Raw genomic sequence first — 19,415 nt, forward strand, 5'->3', positions numbered from 1 at the left:
CATTCAGCATTTTCATTAGAAATGAAACATTCAGCAGGCTTCTGGATAAACAATGTTTATATATAGCCCCTTTAATCTCAAATATTAATTCTTAAATAGCAGACATGAGAGATTGTTTTCCTTTACTGTGGTAGATTCAAAGTGGCATTACAAATTTTCAGGTAGAGAACGAAAATATAAAACCTAGAGATTATATAAGGAAGAATCGTGCCTGCCATCCCTACTTCAAAGCAAAACAAGACCGAGAGGCAAAAAAGAGTTTCACAGGCTGACTTAGAGGGTTGTGGAAAACAACTCTATCAAATCAAAGTTTAGGACAATCTTGGACTGTGGCAAGAAAAGAACATTGTTAAAAATAGATGTTCATTCTCTTTTAACCATAGACAATTCTTTAACATCTCACATGAGCAACACAGAGAGATCGGACCTAGTTTTAGTTCATTCACCATCACTTAACCATTCCTGGCCTCAGTTTTTTCATCACCAAAATGGAGGTGATGTTATTTATTTACTACCAGGGGCATGAGGCTGACCTGAGACAATTCACATGAAATGCTTTGTAAATCATATAGCACTTAAAGAAAGACAGGGTTTTTCTGTTCTCAGCAGAGTCTGTCTGCTCATGGGTACGGCTAACAACCTGGAAAGGACTAGTAACTGTTGTCTAACAACACGCTGTCAATATCAAAACTGCAAACGGCATTCACTCTGAAATGGCACTAAGGGAAGAGTCTGCTCTGCAGATCGCGACTGCGATATGGCGCCGTTTGAGGCACAGACCTCCCACTTAAACTAATTAAAGTTCCACACAGGTAGAAAAAAGGAAGCGTGACTTGAGATCTGCCATGTGGACCTAAAGGACACAATTGTCTCCGGCTTTTTTTTTTTTTTTTTTGGTAACAGAAAGCAGCATTCTCTTTGTTTAAAGAAGAGCGGGGGGAAGGGAGTATATGTGGGTTTATTCAAATACTGGAGAAAATTGTTTTAAGCAGCTGGAGGAATAAAAGGGACAAGTGCTAAGGAAAGAATGCGCTAAATCTAAAGGTAGAAGCAAAACACCCAGGAATGGATTGAAAATGCTTTGGTGACAAGTGAGGCATGTAATGACAAGAAAGCAGAACGAGCGCATATTGAAGCAGCACACGTGGAAAACAGGTTTCTTCCTTTAATTAGCTTTGCTGCTAGGAGAATCTTCTCCCTCTAGTTTCTGATCATTTCTTCCAGCCCAGAGTCTTGTTTGTGGTTCTTGTGGTGTCCTAATGAGGCTACGGGCCAGCTCGGATTGGGGTGGGTCAGTACTGCTTGACAAGGCCACCTCACACACCAGGGCCCAGAGTCCCCAGGAGAGGCCAGGGCACGTGACAGGGGTGTTCCCTCCAGCTCCACCGATGCCCTCTAAAGGAAAACCAGGGAGAGCACAAGCCTTTGATGGTGACTTAGATACTTCAAGCCAGATGTCATCCTTTGGATGAGATAATGATTCCTCCCTCCCTGGCCCGCCCACTCCCCCTTCTGAAATGTTATATTTTCCAGGAATATGCTGGAGAGACGACTTGTTGTTCCCCAATGTCTGTTCTCTTCTTCTTACAGAATCTCAGTTTTTACTGGTTGCCCAAAATAAAGACATTTCCAGCCTTCCTTGTGGCTGGTGTGTGTGCGCGCGCACGTGTGCAGGTACTTGGTGCAGCTTGTGGGAAGAGGGCATGCCCTGCCTCTCTCTCCTGCAGACCAGGGCCATCCCCTAGGGATGACGAAGCAGTAAGAAAAGAGGAGTGGGTGGCCCTGGTACCATGGAGCCAGCCACCTACTAGTCCTAGGCTGCAGAGCTTCAGACTATTAGGTAAGAGAATTAAACCTCAACATTGCTTAAGCCATTGATACTGTAGGTCTCTGTTAGATGTAGCTGAACCAAGAGTCCAACAAAGGCACTTCCTGACTCTATCTTACCTTCTTACTCTGACCATTTACATTCAGAGAATGAATTTAACTTTGTCTACATCTGCGGTGAAGACATTTTTAGAGGACCCCACAGCTCTTCAATAACTCTGGTTTTCTTAAAAAATATTCCTGAAAATTCATGTGATTGGAAAATTGAGCTACTTAGTAGGGATAAAAATGGAGTTTTTCACAGGAGATTCTTTGGGAAGCAAACACCTCCAAAATGTAGTCTTCAGCTATGTCTGCAGAGTGCACTTAGAGCCTGTCTGCTCAATTAGGAATCGGAGAAGCTGGGCAGAGACAGAGAATGTGGACACACACTGCATGACAGCAGACTGAGCTTTGGACGCCCATAGGGGAATAAAAATCAGTTCAGCTCTTGCTAAAATCGTTCTCTATTATCTGGATAAGAACTGAGCACAAGTGAGTCACCAAAGTTAAAGCTGAAAAACAACAGCTGAGGTTGGACGAAGAGACCAATAAGACAAAGCCAAGTCTGTTATATATTATTTTACAGTGTTTTGGAGAGAGGGACAGGTTTTAGAAAGGAGTATTGTGGGAGAATCTTGTTGGGCTATTCCAAAACCCCTCCCCCAAATCTATATATATATTCCTGGGCTGGCGTATAACATCACTTTGGACAATAGTCTTTACATCAAAATTTATTTCCATAGTAAAGAGGTTCACAACTATAGCTTTCAAAGAACCTCAGAACTAGAAAGGACTAGAGATCCCTTTGGATGTGGTTGTTCAAGCAGCTGTAAATTCACATAAACTGAGCAATAACTTGGTCTACATTTCTCCATCATAGAATGTGAGGATCTTTTGAGTGATCTTGGCAGATTTAGGGATAATTTCCATCACCAGCACCCCCTTGATCTACCCAAATAGGAATGTCTACCCTTCCTTACTGATTCCTTTTTAAAGTCTCACAAATTGTCCTTTTAATTAAGCATCCTATAATTTTTCCAGGAAACAGATTCAAACTTACTGGCTTATATTGTCCATGAGTCACCTTTTGGACAACCGTGATGACATTTCCTTGATTCCTGTCTTTTGACCACTCTCATTTTTCATAATGGCTATTCAGTTACATCTGCACATCTTTTCAGTGACCTGAAAGCAAGTTTTACTGCCTAGAGACATAAATATATTTTGCATAGTTACCTATATATTCTCTTTTAACCATGTTTGTTTCATCCTTTCTAATTTTGAGAGCACTGTCTTTCATGGAGAACAAATGGAAAGGAGTTATTGATTTATTTGAAAAAAACAGGTAGAACAGAGCCTTAAAAAAAATGTTATACTTTTCTAACGTTTAAACAGCAGTGGTTCTCCATCATGGCTGCACATCCAAATCACTTAGAAAGGTTAAAACAGAAAAAAAGACCCGAAAAACAAAAATCCAAAAAACACGCCTGGGCCCCATCCCAGAGATCTTAAGCGGTTTGGGACGTGGCCCGGGCATCTGTATTTTTAAAAGGTCTCCAGGTGATTCTAATGTGTAAAATTGAGAATCACTGCAAATCTATCAGAAAAGTCTAACATTTCCTTTTTTCCTCTCATTGCATAGGAAGTCTTGTCTGTTGCCCTGTAAGTTAGGTAGCAGCAAAGTTCTGGTAGATAAAAAGGAATTTCCAGGCTGTAAGCCCATATATTCATGGGGGCCCTGGGCAACAAGAGGTGCTGGGAGACCTCAGCTCAGTGATTCTGAAACTCTTTTTGAGTAGAATCACCGAGGATCATGTCTGAAATGCAAATTCCTGGAGCTCCCTCCAACCTTAGCTATTCCGAATTGGCTGCGGACAGAAGGTGAGGGTGACCAGGACTCTGCATTTGTAACACGCAGGCCCAGCGATTTTAATGCACTGTAGATGCTCTAACGGCCTGTGGGCCCTGTTTTATACAGCCCCATGATGAGATCACTTATGAGTCTCTCTCCTTTCACCTCCACCAAATATTCTCCTTCACAGCTCTTCAGGCAGGTTTCTAGCTCTGTACTTGTATAATTTTTGGACACATACTGCTCCTTTGCCACCTCTTAGATCAGGGCTTCCATATTCCAGTCCTGAGCCCTAGGTTTCAGGGGTATTTGGGAAATACTGACTTCTTCCACGTGTTAACATCTCAAGTTCCCTTTGCTTAATACTCTCAATCTCCTAACTTGAAATCAGATATATTATTCCTTACCTTTTCCCATTTTCCCATGTAAACTAAGGGATTCTCTAAAAGCTCTAGTCACACGTGTTTTCTTGTGAATACCAAGGGTTACAGTTTCACCTGAGCAATTCTCCCGCCATCTCAGATTTCAGCAAGTCTACTTGGTGAAGAATCTCTGAGACTGAATCTCTGAGACACACATTTTTCCTGGTCACCACGGGGTGAGCTTTCCCTTGCTAGGAGGCCATCATTCTGGCATGACAGCTGTTCCCCAGGTCATCTGCTTGTAAGATGCAATCAAGGGGCCCGCCTTGTGGCCAAGTGGTTAAGTTCATGCACTTCACTTCGGTGGCCCAGTGTTTCACAGGTTCGAATCCTGGGCACGGACATGGCACCGCTCATCAAGCCATGCTGAGGCAGCACCCCAAATGCCACAACCAGAAGGACCCACAACTAAAAATACACAACTATCTACTGGGGGGCTTTGGGGAGAAAAAGGAAAAATAATAATAATAAAAAAAAGATGCAATCAAGAGTTTAGAAAACCCTTACAAAAGAAATGACAAGAGATCATGTCTGACTCAGGCTTTTTGTGCTGCTGATAGCCAGTGGTGCTTTCGGCCCCACAGCCAGGAAGCCTTGACTGGCAGTCCACGGTGCTGCTGGATCTCAGAAACAGACCTTGGTACTTGCTTCAGTGTCAGTCTTAATGTTCCTGAGGCCCAAGTGCTGACCTTGTCCTTCCTGTAGCTGCTGCCATCATTTGCTGAGGTGGGAGAAGGCCTCTTCCTCCTACTGTTGCAGTTCCCCTATTGAACTCCACAGAAGCTGGCCTTGTTTAGGTTATCACTCAGCATTCTTAGAGGAGTTTTGGATTCATTACCCCAGAGCTACGTCAGAGACACCCGAGTGACACGGCTCAGGACCAACCTCCAAGGACACCCACCTGCCGACAGGAAACCTGTCTCCAAGTCTCTTGGGGCCCAGTCACCCCAACTGCCCTGATCCAGCTGGAGTCCCTGCTGACTGGGGCCCTCTCCACCCAGTACCCGGGGGCAGCTTTTGTTCTCCTTTTTGTTTGAGAGTCTAATCCAGGCAAAGAGGGACAGAGACTATTAGTTTCAACGTTCTTATTACAACCTCTGCCATCTTAAAACAAATGAATAAAAATTTAGGACTCTCTGGACTCCACATCCTCTTCCAGTGATTAGGCCATCTCTCAGTTCCCTTTCACAACTCTTGAAAGGGGAGGTCTACACGTGCTGTTTCTACCTTCCTAACTCCCACTCCCTTTTCAACCCACTAGTTTGGCTTCCACCCTCACCATTCACTTGAAAATGATCTTGTTAAGATTGCCAATATGCCTGCATGTTGCCAAGACTTTTCTAGCTTCATCTTCCTGGCCCCTGTCTCTGAGGCATTGAACACAGTGCTCCCTCTCGAAGCACCCTCCTCTCTGAGCTGCTTGAGCCCTCCTGCCTCCCCTGGTTCTTCTCTCCATTCCTGCTTCCTATTCCTCTATTTAAACTTCTGAATGTGGAGCTTCCTCAGGGCTTGGGCCTGGGCCCTCTTCTCCTTTCTAAGTGATCTCCTCCAATCCTATAGCTTTATATATCTTCCACATGTGACAACTCCAGAATTTCTATCTCCAACCCAACCTCTCCCCCATAAGCACATATGCAACTGGACATACACGCTTCAAGTACACTGTACTTGACATTGCCACTTGGCTAATGGACATTCCAAACACGTCCAAACTGAGTTAACTTCCTAGCACACTCTTTCCAAATCTGTTCCTTCTCCTATTGTCTCTACTATCTCACTATATGGCATCGCTATGTACCCACCTGATTAAGCCAGAAACCTGAGAGTCATATTTGATTCCTTTTCTTTCATCCATAGAGAAGCCATCAGCAGGTACAGTTGGTTCTACCTCTGAACTATCTTTTAAATCAATCCACTTCTTTACTGCCACCACTCATGTCCAAGTCTCCTCATCTTTTGCTTGGATTACTACTACAGTCTCCTAATCTGTCTCCTACTGCCACTCACCACCTTCCAGAGGATCCTCCACACAGCAGAAAGAGTGCTCTTGACAAAATGTAAATCAGATCACAGCATTCCCCTGCTCTGAATACCTTCAGTTTTTCCCATGCATTTAAAATAAAGTCCAAAAACCTCAGCACAGCTGACAAAGCCCTGCCTTATCTGGCTCCTGCTCAACTCTCAATCTCATCCACGCCACCTCATCCTTAGTGTTCCCTTCACTCCAGCATATGGGTTCTCTTTCCATTCTTAGAATAGGCTATGCTCTTTCCTGCCTCAGGGCCTCTGCACTTGCTGTTTTCTCGGCCTGCAAGGCCAGGTTACCTGGCTTCCAGAGAGGAATCTGATGACCACCCTAGAGGAGGACACACCTGTGATACTCTTTCAGGGTACCCTCATGTCTGTCCAGCAGACTACAAACTGCATGAAGGCAGGAGCCCTTCTATCATGTTCAGGGTTGCACCCCCAGTGCCTAATAGACAGGTGATCAATACTCAACCATGATTTAGATGTGGGTCCTTTTGCCTATGGGATTCCTAAGGGCCTATCTTCATATGCTACAGTTCCCAAAAAGGTATACAATTTAGGGTCTGTATACAATTTAGGGTCTGCAGCACCTATGAAAATGTGCTGCTCAAACCTCCTTCATGGCAACCAGCTCTGGAAAGCCTAGCTGACTGATAGCCCCAGCTGTTGCCCCTTTGGATCCAGCACTGTCTTCGCCTGCCCCCCCCAGGCTGCCCCCAGCCCCTGACAGCACAGCAGGAGTAGAGTGCTGGCCCATCCCTGCCCTGTACAGTATTCCTCTCCAACTTTTGCTTGGGGGCACTCCATTGACCTGGCAGAAGATTTCTCAGAACTGTGCTGCAATCTGAGGCTTTTTCTACCCTATTCTTCCTTTCTTCTCGCCTTTCTCCCTTCACAGGTGTGAGATCTGCATGGCGGTCTCTTTTGTAGCCTATTCTCACTCTCTCCCCCTTTGATCATTCATAGGCGTTTCCCCTAATCCATTACACTTCCAATCCTGTTTTGGCATCAGCTTCTCAGGGGCTCAGAACTTTGAAATATTGATACTATAACCCATGGTCCAGAAAAACAAACTCTTATTTGCTACTATGTATATAGCCACCTGTTCACTTCCCCGTGCCTCTTCCAGGCATGACCTTCAACTGGGAAAGATTAAAAACCACCACCTGTCCCCTGGGTCCTTTAGTTTACCACCCAGGACTCAGGATCACCAGCGATACATTCCAGATTTCCTTGAACATTTGTCCCCACAGGAGTTAGCAGATGGGTAACTACTGGCGGACACTTGGTATTCACAAGGAGCAAGGCTGCCCGTCCTCCTGAAAGGCAACCTTAAGGTCATACTCGGGCATCTATAAATCCCTCAGCAGACAGTCACCAACTACTGCCACTTGTTTTGGTACTAGTGACATAATCTTTGTAGCTGCTGGTGACTGGAAGCTTCATTAATTTTGTGGAGTATAAAACCTACTCTCTTTATGAGAGGGAGAACCGCATTCGATTTTATATTTTGTATATGTGGCATTTCTTTCCTTCTCTGATGGAAAATCACTACTTATTAGTCCTACTCTGTGTAAGCTCCATGAACACCAAAATTGTCTATTTAGTCCACTATTGTACCCCATAAAGGAACTCAGTAATTATTTGTTTAGCAAACTGTCCTAGCTCATTTAAGCATCAAAAAACCCCTGGAAGGTAGGTGTTATCTTCATTTTACTGAAACTCAAAAGGATCATGTGACTCTCCCAAGGCCATGTGGCACTCTGCAATTCGAACACCAGATATTCAAGCAGCTTACCTGGGTCAGATAATTAGGTTGCTTATTGTGTTTGGCTAACATTTACTGAATACTGTGCATTAAGCACTTCATCCTTTTAGCACATTTAAGAGGTAATTAACTCTTGTGAACATCCCTACTTTACTGATGATGAAACTGAGGGTTGCCTAGGTTAAGTGACTTACCTAAGGTCACACAGGTAAAAGGCAGGGCTGAGGTGAGTTCAGAGCCCAGGTTCTAAATTCTCACACCATACTGCTTCATTCCAAATGACAAGAAACAATCATAGCCCCCAAAATGATCAAAACTTAAAAGAATAGCTTGTTATATCTTTGGGAGACTAATGAAAGGTCAATAAAACATCTGGTAGAAGCAGTAAATCGCAAAGAGACAGGGTGGCTGAGGCAGTGGGCATCACTAGGGGTAGTCAGGCCAGTCGTTATTCCCAACGGGGTAGAAGTATTTCAGCATGGTAACTGGCAGGGCCATACAGGTTGGTACAGCTAAAAATCAACTCAGGATACATTAACTAGGCACTGACTAATTTCAACTCATTAAGTAGAAATGTTTGACACTGGACTGTTTCTTTTACTTTAGATGAAATTATTTTAACAAAGAATCAGCATAGAATTAGAGGCAAACCTCTATATTTGGACTTAAAGGTCACTTCACTGTCTTGGTTCATTAAAAGTATTTTCTTTGAAACTCACTTTTCCTTTTAATCTATCTTTTCCCAGGAATCTGATAGTAGTCACAACAACCCACAAGTAGATTTATTCTCTTAGGCCTATAGTTAGACTTCCAAGAACTAAACAAGAAAATACTAGTAAACCTCACTTTCTATGATCATGCAATCAAACATTCTTATGGAAACAAAGTTGGAAAGTTGAGCTGTGACATCAAGCTGCAGGCCTCCCTCACACGGAGAGCTTTTACCACAGGCTGTGGCATTTCCTTAAAGTGGCAGGCTCTCTTGTTAGAGCCCTTCGTAACACAAGCCAATTAAAATCTGCTTTTATATTGAGTTGGGGAGCTTTGCAGCCAGAGCTTTGAAGGTATTTTAAATCACAGAGGCCCCGTTTAGTTCAGGAGCAGTCTTATTCAGTAAGTTGACCACTGGTCAAAGGAATTCTTCCCTCTAGACAACGCAAACAATTGTTAAAAAATAGTAGCATTTTGAATTTGAAAGCCAAAAGTCAGACTAATCATCCCACCAGTCAACAAACCAATCAAAAGCAAAAAAGCAGTTTCATGGCATGGATGGAAAAGTAAAGGACCTTTACTTATTTTATATCTGTCTATATTGTTTGAATTGTTTACCATGAAGCATATATTACTTTTATAATCAAAAACTACCCCCAACAAGACTAATAAAGAACATGATAATTTTGAAGAAAAGTTTCAAAGCATTTAAGAGTTAAGAAAGGCATTTCCCATTGCTATTAATTCAAAATGTAAAAAACATCAGATATTTTGAACACTTAGACCCACCCAGACTGGAATGATCCAGCTACGCATCTGCACAACCATTTTTTCCAGGGTGTGCTACCTTTCCAACGGCTAACAAGAGCCATGCTTCTGTGTTTCAATTTCCACCATGTGCAGGTAGAAAGCTGAATGCTCACAACTCCTCAGTAAGCAGGTGGTTCTCCTCATCTCAGAGATGAGGACTGCACAATTCAGGGATGTCAAGTGAGTTTACTACTCAATGTCATTCAGACTCTAAACAGCAGTGATGAATTTGAACCAAGGTTCACCTGGCTGAGAAGCCTATGCTATTTACTCCACATCAGTGACTAAAATATTTTCTTCCTGAGATGATAAACACGCCATTTGAAATTCACATGTATGACACATAGATGGGCAGACCTAGGGTCATACGTGTGATTCCTGACCTGCTGGCTGTAACTTGAGCTCTCTTCCTCCCTCTCAAGAAAGCACACTGAAATGATACCAAGTGGTGTTCTCATGGAGAGAGCCTTGAATCCATCCATTCTAATTTACAGAACAGTGTACACACTTTGGTACTTTAAAATGATCATTAGTTAACTTGCTATTCGTAGCTGGAAACCACACACCAGCACACAGCATTGCATCCTGGTGAGCCACCGCACCATGCCTCAAAGGGCTTTACCCTTCAAAAGCACTTCAACATACTTAAAAAATCCCTCCTTACAGGGCTATCAAGAGCTTCTGAATGGCTCCTCCACCATCTCCCCATGCAAAACACGGACACACGGCCTAGTATCCTATGTCTAACGACACCCAGTGTGAAAGCTTTTGTGCATATTTCACTTCTGGTAAATTTTTAGAAATTTCACTTCTAGTAAAGTTTTCAAGAAAATAACCACTATTACATTTTTTACTTAAAATAAAAGGGGTCTCAAGATTTAAACTGCTGACCAGAAAGGATACCACAAGGTACTTCCCTATTCAACCAACAGTGAGTGAGCGACTCAAAGTATGCTCTATTTTCATGCTACCAATAAAGGCTAGTAAATTTTATATATCACTGAGGACTACAACTCTGAAGTGTATAGGTTAAGGTACTATATTTAAATATGGCACATTTAATCATTTCTAAGTATTTTATGCCAACATTTAAGTATAAATTACGTTTATTGTGCCTAAAAAATGAACCACCTCACAGTACATTTTAAACTGTGAGCACTTCTCCTGCCAAACCACAAACACGTTTCCCAGCCATCAGTGCTCTAGGCCTCTCTGCAGAAGCCTTGATTGCAGGTATGGACACCTGTCATGTGACACTGCCTTGCTTCTCAAGTCAGTGGTCAATATCTGCTCCTTCCTTGCCACCCTGCTTTTTATCCCTTCTGTTGTCCTAAAACCACACTCCCTTGACCTTAGAGAAGCATTTGGGACGATGAACACTGCTGCTGAGAATGTGTTTAATCCACACGCTGGCATAAAGCGGACACTCAGTAAATGAATGGTAGTTCATGCTCCTGACTACCCAGTCTTTGCTCAAACTCTTCGCACAGTTCTTCTCCAAGTCCATCTTTATCCTGGTACTCTTCTTACCGCTTTGACTGCTTGTTCTGTTCCTAGCACCTTCTCTACCCATCTAAAAGTGAGGACTTTCCAAAGTTCTATATTCAGCTCTTTCTTTTGACTATACACTGCCTCAGAGATATCGATTTCTAAGGGTTCGAAGATCAACTTTATGCATATTAACGCAAATCTCTCTCTCCAGTCCTGAATTCTCTCAAATCCCAGCATTGTGTTTCAAACTATATGTGCTAAATACTCAAAAAAACATTGCCATACACCCTTTATCAGCCTACTTTTTCAAGGGCATACTGTGTCTTACACTTTAAAAAAATTTTTTAAAAATTTCTCCCCAAAGTCCCCCAGTACATAGTTGTGTATTCTAGTTGTGGCATGTGGGATACCGTCTCCGTATGGCCTGATGAGCAGTGCCATGTCCGCGCCCAGGATCCCAACCAGCAAAACCCTGGACCGCTGAAGCAGAGCATACGAACTTAACCATCGGCCACGGGGCCGGCCCCGTCTTACACTTTTTATAAGCTTTGCAGAATGTTTTATACACAGCATGGCCCCTTGATACATTTCATCTGCTTTTACTGATTTTTAGCAATCTAGTCATCTGTAAGTTGCTAAAAACAAATGGGAAACTAAGGTCCCAAGTTCTATGTAAGAGAGCAATGGTTTCAAAAGGGAGATGCATGTGTTCCAGGTGCTAATGCAAAGATGTGGAAAGAAAATATTAGAATATTTTTTCATCTCATCCTATTTTAATGTCTTCTTTTTGGTGAAGGCTGTATAATTACAATGGAAGTACACGCATATAATTTATATACAGTAGTCAAGAATATTTTTTACTAGTAGAACTCTGTAATCTAAGTGTGAAGTCCACTGACATGAAGACTGGTCCTGACTTAAACCATACTTAGAATATTTCAATACCACTTGCCAGGCGACAAAAAGAAGCATTTCTAAACTAAGTTTGACAACTAGGAGCCTATTGAAAAGACTGAACACAAATATACCCTATAGTCAGATATATATCTCAAGTCCAAACAAGAAAAAGATATCCTGATTCAACAGTCTACTTAAAACTTACAAGCATCTGAGAAAGATGACAAAGATCAAGTTGTATGCTAAAATAAGTCAATATAAGAGCAATTCTTCTGGCTACTTTTTCGATTTCACTCTTGACAATACTTGCTCAAAGTACAGAACTATCTATGTGCCTCCAAGACTGTGAACTACTTGATATTATGGAACTGCTGAGTGAGAAGGGATCTTGAAGTCTACTTGACCTCCCAACAACTGCTAGAAAACACTGCTGCACTGTCCCAGACATGATCAGGCAACCTCTTTGCTAAGAACTTGAGGGAAGAGATGCTCTTACAAAAGGCAAGCCATTTGGACACTGGACAGATGCAGGTACTGTAACAATTTTTCTTACGGTGAGGTAATCTCCACCCATGGCTTCTAGATCCGCCCTCTAGAACAAAAAAACACAGCAACTTTCCAAGTGTCTCCCTCGTGAACACAGTTTACAGTCTACTTGCCGTCCTAGACCTCTTCCCTGATGGAAGAGAATCTAGCCAAGCAACATTTCACTTAAAAACAACAAAAACAGACACCCAGAATCAACCACCAGTTGCACATGAGAACTGGCTATCAATGAATGATGACTGTGTGTGATTAAATATGTGTGTCCTCCTAAACTAAGGTTGCATCCCCATCTTTTAAAGCAGAGAAATCATGCCTGACTCATAATAAGCCTACAATAAACTAACACGTCGGCTCTCACGTGAAAAATGCCAAGACAAATTCCTGTCCGTATTTTGGACTTGTGCAATGCAATTTTTATAAACCCTACACGGATTTACATTTGCGCCATTTGAACTGCCTGATGATTTCATTTCACTGTTTCGGCCTAAAATCTTTCTGAATTATAAGTCTCTACTAGCTTCCCTTCATACTTTGTGCCATCTGTAAACTGCTAACACACATGCGCACACACACAATTATTTACACTGGACAGAACAAAGCTTTGTGGAACTTGACAGACTGAAACACAACTATTAAACCTATCAGTACAGAAGTTCAAAACTAGTTTAAGTCCACTCAAATGTACTACTTTCTCTATTGCTATTAAGACTAAAATGGATTACTCTGCCTTGCTGAAATTAAGGTGTATTACCAAGCTGTCCCTTGATTTCTGCAAGTATATTTTTATATGCATTTCAAAAAAGAAAAAATACTTTGTAAAGTATTCTATACACATGGCATTGCTTGTAACAAGCACTCTTTGTGATGTTAGTAATCTAAAAAATTAAATCTAGGGGCCAGTCCCATGGCGTAGTGGTTAAGTTCAGCACACTTGCTTCAGAGGCCAGGGTTCATATCCTAGGCGTGGACCTACATCACTTTTCAGCCATGCTGTGGTGGTGACCCATATATAAAGTGGAGGAAGACTGGCACAGATGTTACTCAGGGCTAATCTTCCTCAGCAAAAAAAAAAAAAAAAAGTCTTTAAAAAAGTAATCCACAAAGCAATGAGAACAGTTTCCTGCAATTTGGGGAATGCTACATTTAAAGATAATAAATAGTTGTATGCTATGTCATAAACATTCAAGTAGGCACAAAAATAAGGTAATTCCTGTTTCTAAGAATCCTAAAAAAGAATACATAAGGATGAAAGGATAAAAGACTACTCCAAGTGGCTATGCGAGTTAGAAAAGGCAATCCTATTAGATTGGAGAGTATCAGAAAAAGTTAGAGATAGGCCTCAAAGGAATGGAAGAGGAGAAAGAGGGCACCCTAATTAAGAGGCAGAAAAACTGAGTGGAGGCAAGAAAGGGTAGTGAGTTACTCAGGAAACAGTCAATAATTCACCTTAGCAGGAGCATGGGATCAAAAATGGCAGCAGAAGTAAGTGGCTGGAAGAACATGCTGGGGCCAGACTGTGGAGGAATTGTCAGTCACAGCCCAGGGGTGTGTGTTCATCTGGTGGGCAAAAGAGAACACCTGACAGCTTCAGAAGTGGGGATGTGACTGGAACTGTACTTCAGGAGAATTTCTCTTGTTGCAGGGAAAACAAATGTGGTTGGGGGAAGAGACTAGAAATGAAACTACACGTGAAATTAGTCCAATGGAGGAAAAGGGAGGTTCACAGTAAAAGGATAATATATGTATTTACCTAAAGACTAAGAGCAAATTTACAATTCTGCATTCTTCAATATTCTCTCTTGTGCTTTTTGAAAATCAAGACAAGTTACCTATCTCCAGTCCTGCGGGTAGCTTCTCATCTGTATCACTTTCCTAGTATGACAGTGGTTCAGACTTCACAATGCCAAATTCTGCAAATTCCTATAGCCTTCTGAGTTGTAATTAATCAAGGCCAAGTGAAAACTCAATGACATCATATATCCTCTCAGCATTTCATCATACTGTGTTTGTTTCATTTTACAAAACACACGGCAAATAGACAGAAGTTGCTAAGGCAGTGCTATTCAACACCCATTCCTTGTTATTACTGCCTCACTGAAAATAATTTTTCTTTATTACCTTTCAGGAACTTTGCCCTTCTAAAACTTAATTTCCTGACACTATTTTTTATAGTTTGCAGCCTTGTGTCATATTTATTATTGTACATTCCTCTTTCCCACTTTTAGTACATTTTTTAAAGTGCTGAGCTTCATGAAAAAAAACCCACAAAACACAGCATTCAAGTTGAGCCCTGAAAGATGGGGAGCATTTCCACAGGAAGAAACTGGCGTTAGGTGGAGAGAAAAGAAAGCATTATGATAAGGAAAAGCACAAGCAGAAACAGGCAAAAATAAGCATATGTGTTGGAGACTTATGTACTAGATTTCAGTAGAAGGATGAGGGAAAGGAAGAGAGTGGGAGAACAGCTAACAGTTACTGAGCACCAACGATTGGGCAGGTACTTATACTCACTATGTCATTCACTCCTTAATTAGAACAATCCTTTGAGGTAGGTATGAGTTTCTGCATTTTATAATGTGACAGAAGACATCTTAGCTCAGAAAGGTGAAGTAACCTGTCCAAGTTCACCTAGCTAGAAAAAAGCAGAGGCAAATTTGAACTTAGATATTGCCATTTTTCTCACCAGGTCATTCAACTATAGGTATAAATTCTCATGTTTTACAACCTCCTATCCTATGTAAGGAATTCTTTTCCTGTCAAAAATATTCCTAGTTATGCAAGGCAAGGCTTAAAAACAGTCTATTTTGCTATAATGAAAATCCACATATGGAAATATGAAATAACAGAACCTAACAAAATGCAGATCAGAAATAACATCTAGAAAACATGAAAAGTTATTTTGTTACTGTAACTTGAAGTGACTTACATAATAAAAATTACTTTTCCTATTGCTTTATATCAGGCAGGTATCAATAAATCAAAAGCAAATTTCATTAGCCTTAAATAAAAAATATGCCTTAAACGCAAACTGTGGCTTTACACTTTATCTGATAGTGAAGACTTCCAACAAGTAGTGCAGACAGAGCCTACAATTTCATACTGTGTATAGTAAGTTATGGGTTTCACAACTCTAGTTATCTGATGTCACCTGGCAAGTTTCAGTTCTTCCTAGTTCACTGAGGATGGTAGATCAAATATAGTTAGAAGACCCCAACAAATGAATGGGTAATGGACAATTAACAAAATAGGAACTATAAATGGTTAACAAATATAATTAAAATGTTCAGGCTCCACTAGAAATCAAGGAAATTCACCATGCTTAAGCTACCAAAATCACGAAAAAGTGCTGGTGTTCAAACAAAGGTAATGCGATACACTCAAATACTCTTGGTCAAGTGTAACCTGCTCCCCTATGCTATCCAGTCTACAACTCTGGTTCTTTCTCTAATTCTCTAGTTCAATAAAATATTATACATTCTTCAGAATCTCATCACCTATCTTCTAGAAAGAGCTTTAAAGTTTATGACGCTTAATTCAAAATGTGGAAATAAAGCCTTCTGCACAAATTAGAGAAAAATCTAAATGTCCAACAGCAGTGGAATTGCTAAAAACAACACAAAAAACACTACACCAAATCTACCCAATGGATCATGATATAGCCACAAAAATTTCATTTACACAAAGTTCTTAACATGAAAAAAACCTCCAGAGCCAGCCCTGATGGCCTAGCAGTTACAGTTTGGCGCACTCTGCTTTGGCAGCCTGGGTTCGGTTCTCAGGTGCAGAACACCACCACTTATCAGTCAGTAGCCATGCTATGGTGATGGCTCACACAGAAGAACCAGAAGAACTTATACACAACTATGTACTGAGGCTTTGTGAGGGGTAAGGAAGAGAAAAAGGATGAAGACTGGCAACAGATGTTACCTTAGGGCAAATCTTCCTGTCAAAAAATAAAAAAGGAAAAGAAAACAAAGAAAACAAACCAATTAAAAAAACAATAAAACTTCTCATTATAATATTAAGTGAAATGGCAGAGTACAAAAATATAATATGCAAAAAATGACTACATGAAAGTATGCCTAACTTAAAAAACTATATTTGCATGTATGCATATACACGTGTGTGTATGGGAGAGAAAGAAAGAATATTCACCAAAAAGTTTCTGTCTTGGTGAATTTTTAAATATAATGAAAATGTATTACTTTTATAATGAAGTAGAAGATAAATATTGTGTAGAGACGCACTGTAGTCTGGGACCATTTAGTGCAGAGGCAAACACCCCTCGATACAGTTCTTTGGGTCCTAGCAGTATCACTGCATTAAAGCAGAGCAAAATTCTTGCCTGTAAATCTGCATTCACAATGACCTTGAACAATCAAAGGTTAAATTATGGACAGTATATTTGATTAAAAAACAAGCAAAGTACAAGAGGTTGTAAAAAGATCTCTATCAAAGTAGTACCAACAGAATATTTCACTGGTAAAATTTAATCTTCCTAGCATCATGTCACTCCTCTGCCCCTACACCCTGAAAGGGTCATAGAGTCAGGAGTAGTCTGAACTATTTATTGCAGTATGCATGCACTGCCCTATCTGGTCCCATTCTAATGATTGCTCCCCACTCTCCCCCATGGGCTCAAAGGCTCTTATTCACAAGCCTTATGCTCTGGCTAGCCTACTCACTTTCTCTCAAAGAAACTTTATGAAATCGCCTGAACTTCTGCTTACTCAGCCACCCTCACTTTGATTCCCCTATTCACTCCTACTCCTTCCCCAGCTGACTCCCCATCCTTCCAGGCACAGATCAACCCCTCCAACCCACAGGTCATCTCCATCCTATAGATTCCTGTATAAGTTATTGTCTGTAAAACACGCCAAGCCCTTAACCATATAGCCTAAAATTACGTAATATATGCATTATGCTTTAAAATGCATTTTAATTTATAAAGATTAGGGACTTTGTTATATTTTTTTATAATAATAAATTGCTTTTATATAATGCTTTACAGCTTATAAAGCAATTTCACATATATTATTTTCAATAAACATGCTGGTGGCTTAAGAGAATACTTCAAAAAATAAATAAAAATTTAAAAAATCCCAAAAACAAAACAAGAAAAAAAAGGAGAATGTGTCAGTAATTACGTGTGGAAAACTTCTCACTCAGATCCTCATCCTTCTAAAGATCTGGGATGAAGATACTCTTCTTCCTTACAACTCTCAAATAATGTTAGCTAACGGTGAAAAAAAGGGGAACATTCATAGTTTTAAAAAAACCAGACAGACCTTATACCCAATGCCCAGATCTTGGTTTCTAAATACCGTTCTCCAATACAAGGAATCAGGGCTCTTTGGAGAAATGGCTCATTCCAGGGCTGGGGAAGGGAAAATGTAAGATGAGCCTGGAGCTTGTTGTAGTGTTAAAAGAAAGAAAATGCTCAAAAAATGATGGGGAATGTCAAAAGGGACACAGGACCAATCTGAAAGAGCTCCCAATGGCCAAAGCTGGAATAATTTAAATAACAAAATAAGTAACAGTACAATCATGCGTCACTTAACGTTCTGAGAAATGCATTATTAGGCGATTTCATCACTGTGTGAACATCATGGAGTGTACTTAACACAAACCTAGATGGTATAGCCTATTACATGCCAGGCAATATGGTACTAATCCTTAAGGGACCACCCTTGTATATGCAGTCTGTTGTTGACCAAAACGTCGTTATGTGGTGCAGGACTATACTGGAATATGAGTCCATAGCATATAAATTGAATAAATAAGTGGGGAGTAGAAATAAATATCCGTTATAGAAGAATTCCAAATAATATGCATAGATTCTTTCCCCTCCAGGAGGTGGAGCTAAATGTCCACTCCCCTTGAGTAAGGGCTGATCTTACTTTGAAAAAACAGCATATGGAGGGGCTGGCCCCGTGGCCGGGTGGTTAAGTTCGCGCGCTCCACTGCAGGCGGCCCAGTGTTTCGTTGGTTCGAATCCTGGGCGCGGACATGGCACTGCTCATCAAGCCACGTTGAGGCAGCGTCCCACATGCCACAACTAGAAGGAACCACAACGAAGAATATACAACTGTGTGCTGGGGGGCTTTGGGGAGAAAAGGAAAAAAATTAAAAAAAATTAAAAAAAAAAAATAGCATATGGAAAGGAGAAAATAGTAACTTTCCAGTGGAGAATCCGGCAGATGCCACTTTAACCAAGTGATGAAAGCTAACAGCACTAGTGATGTCATGTGGGGATCATTCACCCTCAAGATGATGTGATGAGGACACATCTCCTCTGTGGTCTCCTTTCCAAAAACCTGTTACCCCAATGTAATCACAAGAAAAACATCAGACAAATCCAAACCGAGGGATAGTCTACAACATATCTCCATATGCCTCAAAACTGTCAAGGTCATGAAAAACAAGGTGAAGACTGAGAAATCATCAGAGACCACAAGAGACCACAAAGGAACGACAGCTAAATGCAATGTGGCATTCTGGATTGGATCTTGGAACAGAAAAGGATATTAATAGACAAAATGGAGTTAATGTTAACATACCAGTAGTTTTGACAAATACCACAGTAATGTGAAATTATAAGGTTAGGGTAAACTGAAATTGGGCAAGACGATATGAGAACTCCCCTGTATTACCTTTACAACTTCTCTGTAGGTCTAAAAGTATTCCAAAATTAAGAGTTTATAAGAAAGAAAACTTCAGAGATCCAGATCAAGTAATACGTAGAAGTATCCTCTATCAAAACCAGAAGATTTGCCCTAAGGACATCTAACGTGCAGCCAATGCTGCAGATTTCCCTTCCTTCTCAGTAAAAGTGCTTTATGCTAACAGGCAGTACCTCTAATCCCAAGTGGACATCTTCCATAAGTCCTTTGGGTGAAATGATGATCAGGAAACAAAAGTCTGAACAACTTGGTACAAACAATATAACATTTATATGAATGCCTGTGAAAAGGCATTTCAAAATTTGGAATCTAGCACATTTTACCAGATATTTAAATCT

The sequence above is a fragment of the Equus asinus genome, chromosome 12 (assembly GCF_041296235.1).
Source record: "Equus asinus isolate D_3611 breed Donkey chromosome 12, EquAss-T2T_v2, whole genome shotgun sequence".
Classification (NCBI taxonomy): domain Eukaryota; kingdom Metazoa; phylum Chordata; class Mammalia; order Perissodactyla; family Equidae; genus Equus; species Equus asinus.